Source organism: Sinocyclocheilus grahami, unplaced genomic scaffold (genome assembly GCF_001515645.1).
Source record: "Sinocyclocheilus grahami isolate Dianchi unplaced genomic scaffold, SAMN03320097.WGS_v1.1 scaffold43.1, whole genome shotgun sequence".
NCBI classification, from domain to species: domain Eukaryota; kingdom Metazoa; phylum Chordata; class Actinopteri; order Cypriniformes; family Cyprinidae; genus Sinocyclocheilus; species Sinocyclocheilus grahami.
Window position 1 is genome coordinate 1,720,272 of NW_015505222.1, and position 7,917 is coordinate 1,728,188.

Below are 7,917 nucleotides of genomic sequence, written 5' to 3' on the forward strand. Positions count from 1 at the left end.
TCCACATGTGCTTAATACTTTTTTATATTCTTTTTTTTTTGTATTTTTATTGCATTTATTCAGTTTTGCATAATTTGTTGAACTGATGAAGAAACAATGGAGAAGATAACCATGAAAGTGCATAGTTTCACCTCAAAATCAAAAGAACAGAAAACATTGCATCAAGACAATTAACCTCATGAAGATTTATCTTATGTGCATTGTGATATAATTTTTTTTTGACAGCAACCCCACCAATTTATATGAGTTTGTTTTAAACAGATTTGGAGAAATTGAGCATTATATTTCTTGCTTACCAATGGATCCTCTGCAGTGAATGGGTGCCGTCAGAATGAGAGTCCAAACAGCTGATAAAAACATCACAATAATCCACAAGTAATCCACGTGACTAATCCACTGATGAGCAAGTGATGGAATGCTAAATTTCTCAAAATCTGATGAAGAAACAAACTCATGTATACCTTGGATGGCCTGAGAGTGAGTACATTTTTGGATTAACTATGGATTAACTAATCATAAAATAGCCTTCACATACTTTAAATAAATATTCTTATTGAAATATATTTCTTTCTTTTGATTTTGGGGTGAAATATGACCCAGACATGCTTTGATGTTAGATGTTTCTTTAGATGCTGAAGTGAATGTCTTTGTCTTTCTGTTTTGTTGTGTCTAAACGCACACACGCACACACACACACACACACACACACACACACACACACACACACACACACACACACACACACACTCACACACACACAGCTGAGTTTTATACATGCTCACAAAACAAGGGATCATCAATCAGATATCAAAGATGAGCTTCAAAGCAGCTTCAGATCTGTGATGAACTGTAGTTAAAGTAATGTAAAGACAAGCTCTGGCTGTCGATCGTCCATTGATTGACTGTTCTTACAGTGATCTGTTTTTAATACTGAAGGCTCAGAGGGCGTTAGGACTCCACTGAGTTCATTTCATGTGATTTCCAGGCGTTTCAGTAAACTTCATCATTCAAAGATTTACAGCAGAAATTAATGGTGAGCTTCAATACACCTGTGGCAGCATATAATAGGCCATAACTGACAGCTCAATCGGTAAAGTCCACTAGCGTACTAATACTTCTCATTCAAACTGGCATAAGTGCCTGTACTTATTGTGATGGACAGTTGCTGATTTCTAATTTCCATTTTCTGTCAGTCATATTGCAGTGTTATTCAAATGTATCATTTTTCAAATCAATGACATTTCTCTGTTGATTGGCAGGTTTGAGACATGAGAACATGAGTACAAGACCTTCCCTCAGCAGTACTTAATGCCTTTGAGAATAGCACACAGAATTTTTGTTCAAGTAATCCTTTAAAAACATCTGATTAGACGGTAAAAGAGCCTTGATGGCTTTCCAGTTGGCAAATTCCCCGTAATAGTGTTTGAACCCCAATACCTGCCTCAGTTCCTTTGCCAAATACCACATTATCCAACCTCACATGATCTCTCAGCCTTTGAACCAGCTCATTCCTTGGCAAAGCATTTTTTTGATCGCTAAATGGTCAAATATGTTTTATTTAGTATTAATATTGCTTGTCAAATACAGGCATGAACAAATTAAGGATAAAACTATGAATGCTTCTTCCACGTTGGGCACTTTGATTAGTGCTACTTTTCTAATAAGGAGACAACGGTTGAAGTGCAGGCTTGAGATGAAGACATTTGAGACAATTACGGAGAGAAAAAAAAAGAAATCAAGAATTCAAAGTAAAGTTAAAACAAATAGGCCTATTAGCTAATAAATTACAGTAGTCAGAGTTAGAAACGTGTGTTTTAAGAGAGTTTATTTTCTTTGAGTTCTGCAGAATAATTGATCAGTTATTGATCGTTGTTGTAAAGATTCAACCATCTGAAGTGCCACCATTTTCCTTTCCCAGGGGCGAATTTATTAGTTTTATTTGTTTGTTACTTTATGTTAATGAGCCGAACCGTAGCCATAAGAAAGCTACGAAGCAACATCAGCTTAAGTTTATTAATATTCATAAGCAAACCTTCCTCATAGGCGCGTTACGGAGCAATAGAATGCATGATCTAATTAATATTCATGAGCCGAGCGGTAGCAGCAGCAGTGGTAGGACGCGTCCCGGTGTGAGGCGGTGCTGTCGGCGAGAGCTCAGATGCCTTCACAGAGCTCAGCAGAGACTTCTGAACATCTCACACACTGAAATGACTCCTGGATCCACCTGACTCGAGAAGTAAGATCATGCTTACGGGTTTCCTTACTACACATGACCATGTCTACAAGCAGAACTGCGAGTTAAGGTAGCAAGTGAGTTTGACAGAAAGTTGTTTCAGAAGATTTTTCAGCATGATGTCTAATATTTTTGCGTGGTTTTGAAAAATTGGTTTCCATTGGCCATGTCTGTTTTAAGGCTGTTTATTCACTTTACAATTAATGACAATGATTTATTGGAAATATAATTGTTGTGGTGTAAATAGTAATGTAAGCGCAGGCCAGTAGAGGGCTACCTGTTATGATTTACAAATAGTCTGCCTTTGTTTCGTTTATGCGTAATGGACATTGTATCATGTATATATATATATATATATATATATATATATATATATATATTATAGGCTACATCAGAATTCTTAATGATTAAGCTTTGAACTATGTAGGTGGTTTTAGGATGGTTTGATATAGATTTTTTTCATGCTAATTCTCCATGCAGTGGATGGAAACTTCAGTCTTATCAGTATGTCTAGTCAGGAACAGATATTTTCATCTTGCCGGCATGAGCAAGTTTAAATCAGGAGTTTAGGTGATGCAGAGGTTCAGCACTTAGCAAGACTGTTATATGAAACTGCATTTTCTCATACATCTGGACAGACCACCCTCATATTTTCATTAATAACAGCATAACCTCTGGCCTTGTCATAATTACCTCTGCATGTGATTTCTCCTCTGGCTCTCTTCAGCTCTTTGTAAAATTATATGTTAATGTGCATTCCATCAGAATGTGTACAGAAATGACTTGAGGAGCATATTTCACTTTTTTTGTGTGTGTTTACTATTAAAAAAGGAATTTGTGGCCGGACATATTTGAATAATTTTTTAAAATAGCAAGTCGATTTTAGTTTGCATTACAGGCTTTTTTTTTTGTTAGACAGTTTGTATATGCCCATTCTATATTTATTGTCTGTTTTGTACATTTTAAATGCATACTAAGTCAATTCTCAATTCTAATGGTCTCATGGTCAAATCAGGTCTCATGAAGCAAAAAAAAAAAAAGACACAAATGAGATCATTGTTGACATACAGTAAGAATATACAGCTATGAATTATAATTGGTATTGCCACATTGAGATTGATGACTTTTGATTGCAGACTTTGGTATCTTGGTGAATTTGAGCATAGTTTGAGACATTGTTGAGATCTCTTCTGAAAAGCTATGGAGACACGTGCAATGTTACTGGGGTGTTTTTCTCAGACAGGAGAACCCGGAGACCAGGAAATCTCCCTTTTCTCATTTAATCTCATTGTTGTGTTGAAGAAACAACTGATGCCACAGATCTTTTTCTTGTTTTTGAAAAAGTAATATTCAGACGAACAAAACACATGTATGTCAAACTTAGTTACAGACAATGCTTTTCATATGCTAATCAGCAGTCAGGGTTTAAAATGAATATGTCTCTGTCTCACTGGCACTAATCGGCTGTATAATCTGGGTTAGTACAGGGGTTACTGGATAAAGAAATACCCCAGTTACCATATTCCCCAATGGCTACGAGCACCGTTTCAGCAGTTATCAAACATTTAGAAGTGCGTTTTAAAAGTCTGTTACATGAATTATTGCTGCGGCAAGAACAAAATCATTAATATTTCATGTAGGGGTTGAATGAACAGAACTGACCCAATAGTCATGCTATCGAACGATGACAACAAACCTAAATTCACCTGCTTAAAAAAATATCCTTAATGTAGTTAGTTATTGATGTATTTACTAAATTTATTTAATGTATGCAGTTAATGTTTAAATGTACTTTTATTAATTATAAACATATATTTAGAGGTATTTTTAGATAAAATATTAACATTTTACATGAAGTTAACCCTTACGTTTACATGGTCTTTTTGTAAATGATTTTTTAGTGCATATATTCAAATAAAAAAGTCCTAACATTTTTCACATTGAGCATTCCGTTTCACTGGGAAATAGGTTATGTAATGGAAATAAAATCCTAATACGTTTGGTTGCTAGTGTGCTTCTTGGTGGTTGTTGTGGAATTTTAGGTGGTTGCTATATTACTAAGCAATAGTTCACCCAAAAAACTCAAATTTACTTATCTAAAATGTTTCTTCATCAGATTTCGAGAAATTTAGCATCACATCATTTACTCACCAGTGGATCCTCTGCAGTGAATGGGTGACAAAACTTCATAATAATCTAAAAGTAATCCTCTCGAACACTCGCGGAGATTCGTCCTGTAGAAGGCTCGGCTCCGAAGCGAAAAGCTGATGTGCGTTTGCACGCGCTCTCCTTTTATACCCGCGCTGCGGGGCGGGGTGCGCGTGGCGAAGCACGCACGCCAACTGTCATTGGCTTGTTTAGTTAACACTCGAAGGTGATTGGGCTCTCGGGCGAGATCCCAATTCGTCAGTCACTGACGTAACGTTGAACGTGACTGACTGAATGGGAACAAATCCATCATTAAGTGGTTTTAACTTTAAACCGTCACTTTTGGGTCCATAGGCTAATCTATAATAATGCTTTCTCCAGTGAACAAGTCCATCCCCTGTTGTCCTTTCACATCTAAATCAACCCACATATTTGTTACATTTAGTGGTTGACCGATATTGTTTTTTTGACAGCCGATGCCGATGCCGATATCTTGGAAAGCATAGTGGCCGATATAAAGCCGATATAATTTTATTTATTTTAATTAATATTTAAGAAATTTTAAATCATTTGAAAATAAATTAAAATAAATGTGTAAAATAAACATACTTATACTTTAAATGAAAAGTATTTTTCTCAAATAAATAAATATTTAATAAAAATAGAATTAAAAAGGAAGTAAACAGTGTAACCAACAGGGCACTCAGTAATCTGGGAAGTTTGTGTGCATTGGGAATCATATCTTTTCAAATAAAGCCAAGGTAACTCTCATTTTACATACAGCACACAGTGAAAATTACATGAATATGACAGTGGGCAAAAGCATGAAGCGCAGGATAATTTGAAATCGCGAGTTTAAAGTTAGTCGATCGTGCGTCTCCAGTGAAGCTGAACTCTCCTCCTGTCCACATTCAATTCGCACGGACTGACCGTCACGCAGAGAACACGATCATGCAGGATACAAATGCACGCTTCACAAGATCGCACAATTAAATGTTCATTATTCATTCAAAGATTTGTTTAAATGATATAAATGCGTATTTGCTGAATGCTGACAGAAAACGATAAAGTATTATGTTTGCCTTTCTATTACTAATAATATAAAAGCAACTGTTGTATATAAATAATACTTTTTTGTATATATTTTAATTCCTTTGTTTAACAGTTCTATCTGATTATTAGACAGATTTCTGTCCGTATTAGACAGAACTGTTAATGACAACAGCGAACAAGAGGGAGAATGTGAACACTGTGCACTCAGGCGCTGCCGTTCTCAGCGCCGGTAAAATAAATGTCCCGCCTCGAACGCATTGGCCAAACAGAAAAACTGATCGGCCGTATTTGAAAAATGCCAAATATCGGCCGATATATCGGCCGTGGCGATATATCGGTTGACCACTAGATTAGAATTGTTTTGGACTGTTTTTGCTTGTAAACGGTGGTTTATCTACATATTTCTCTCCTGATTCAGATAAGATGACTTTTTCACTGGAGAAAGCAATATTATTGATAGAGGACTCGTAACTGTTTGAAGTGATGTTTTAAATGTTGTAATGTTTGTAATGTTTTTATCAGCTGTTTGGACTCGGCACCCATTCACTGCAGAGCATCCATTGGTGAGCAAGTGATGTAATGCTACATATCTCTCCAAATCTGTTCCAATGAAGAAACAAACTCATCTACTTCTTGGATGGCCCGAGTGTGAGGACAGTTTCAGCAATTTTTCATTTTTGGGTGAACTATTCGTTTAACAGAACAACTCATGAAACTAAGTTTTGGTCTATAAGAACCATTCAATTTAAAAGTTTACTCAAAAAGGTTTGGTGCTGTCAAGAAAGTGACTCTATGGCCCTAGTAGAGTCTCAGCGATTTTGACAGGTCACCATTGAAATGTGATACCAGAGTAGAGACTTCCCTCTGTCAGCTCAATTAGTCTCCTCGACATGACCCTTCAACCCCATTCTGTCAGCCCTCGCTCTGTTTCTCTCATATCTAGCATCGGTAAGTCACTAGAGTGGAGACAGTGTGCAATTTGAGAAACGCAAACGTTGCAGAGTTGGACAAGGACACGGTGGAAAACTTGCTCTCTGAAAGTGTTTGTAACCTCAAGGTTCTTTCTTTCAGAGAGCCATTCGAACTCAGCGTCTTGATTTAAATCATCATTCAATAGCCGCTGGTCCATTAGCTGTCCTAGACACATTTATTTCATGTGGAATCTATCAGAAATGATCTGAGCTGGGTGCTCAAGACACAAGACTTTTACTGGAGGAAAAACTTTCCTTGTTGAGTCTTTCCTTGAAGTGGATGTTTGCTCTTACCTCTTATATATTTATATTAACATTATACACTACAGTTCAAAGATTTGGGGTCCGTGATATTTGTAATGTTTTTACAAGGGGACTTTTCTGCTCACCCAGGCTGCATTTATTTGATCAAAAATACAGTAATATTTTGAAATATTATTATAATTTAAAAGAATTGTTTTCTATTTGAATATATTATAAAATGTAATTTATTCCTGTGATGCAAAGCTGAATTTTCAGCATCATTACTCCGGTATTCAGTGTCACATGATCCTTCAGAAATCATATGCTGATTTGGCATGTAATGCTTCATTTCTTTTTTTTTTTATTCAACTCTCTTGGTCATGTTGAGAAGTATTCATTGGTAAACATTATTCTGAATTTTTTTTTTAGTTAAAATTAGTTTGTAATTTCTTTATCTTGCTCAGGGGTCAGCTGATGAGGGAAATCATCACATCAAGAGAACACAGTGTAGATAATGTAGAATATGTTGATTATAATGGGAGTGTCTTGTCATGCAGAAATGTTCCACATGCATCCAGACATGTAAGAAATGTCTTGATGTTGTAATTCAGACCAAATAAGCCATTTTAGAGATACATGGGCTTGTAGTGATGTGCATTCATATGTCCTACAGTCATACATTTGATAAATATAAAGTTCTTCAGGCATAAATAAAAAATGTCCGATAAAGACTAGAAAGGTTTCCTCAGGGTTCTCAAAGAGCGTGTCTGGGGAAGCTGTTTTATCAGAAACATATATTTTCCTGGTAATATGTTTGGTAAAATTGGACTTTTGGGGCTGTCAAGCTTTAAAAAAGCACAATGTAAGTATAAATTCTATTCAGAAACAGCTTAAGTTTCTGTCTTTTTTTCACACAGTCAGAGCTTTAGAAAGGCTACTGAAGACTGGGAAGAGTATATTATACTATTATGTTATTTAGTTATTATGTTATTGTATATTATGTTATTTTTGCCTTTGTTGGCACAAGACAATATTATTTTTGCTGTGGACATGATCAGGTTTTTTTTTTTACTATGCATTAAAACTTATAAAGGTAATTAATATGCCTCCTACATATGCATATGGAGAATTATGGTTGAGTGCCCTGGTAAATATTAATTTAGAACAATGTAGAGATTATGCATGGACTCAAAATAGAATAAAAGATGTTATCTGGCCAATCAAAACGTATTATTTATTAAATTGTTCAGCTAGATGTGCAATTATCAA

At 35.7% G+C, this 7,917-nt stretch overlaps 1 protein-coding gene across 1 annotated transcript in view; it reads left to right on the forward strand.

The window, feature by feature from the left end:
• Positions 1-2,102: 2,102 nt before the first annotated feature.
• sema5bb (sema domain, seven thrombospondin repeats (type 1 and type 1-like), transmembrane domain (TM) and short cytoplasmic domain, (semaphorin) 5Bb) overlaps positions 2,103-7,917 on the forward strand; it is a 68,956-nt gene continuing 63,141 nt past the window's right edge. Inside the window, exon 1 of the mRNA XM_016268117.1 lies at positions 2,103-2,236. The gene's annotated coding sequence lies outside the window, so the exon portion shown is untranslated. The remainder of the gene's footprint in view (positions 2,237-7,917) is intronic.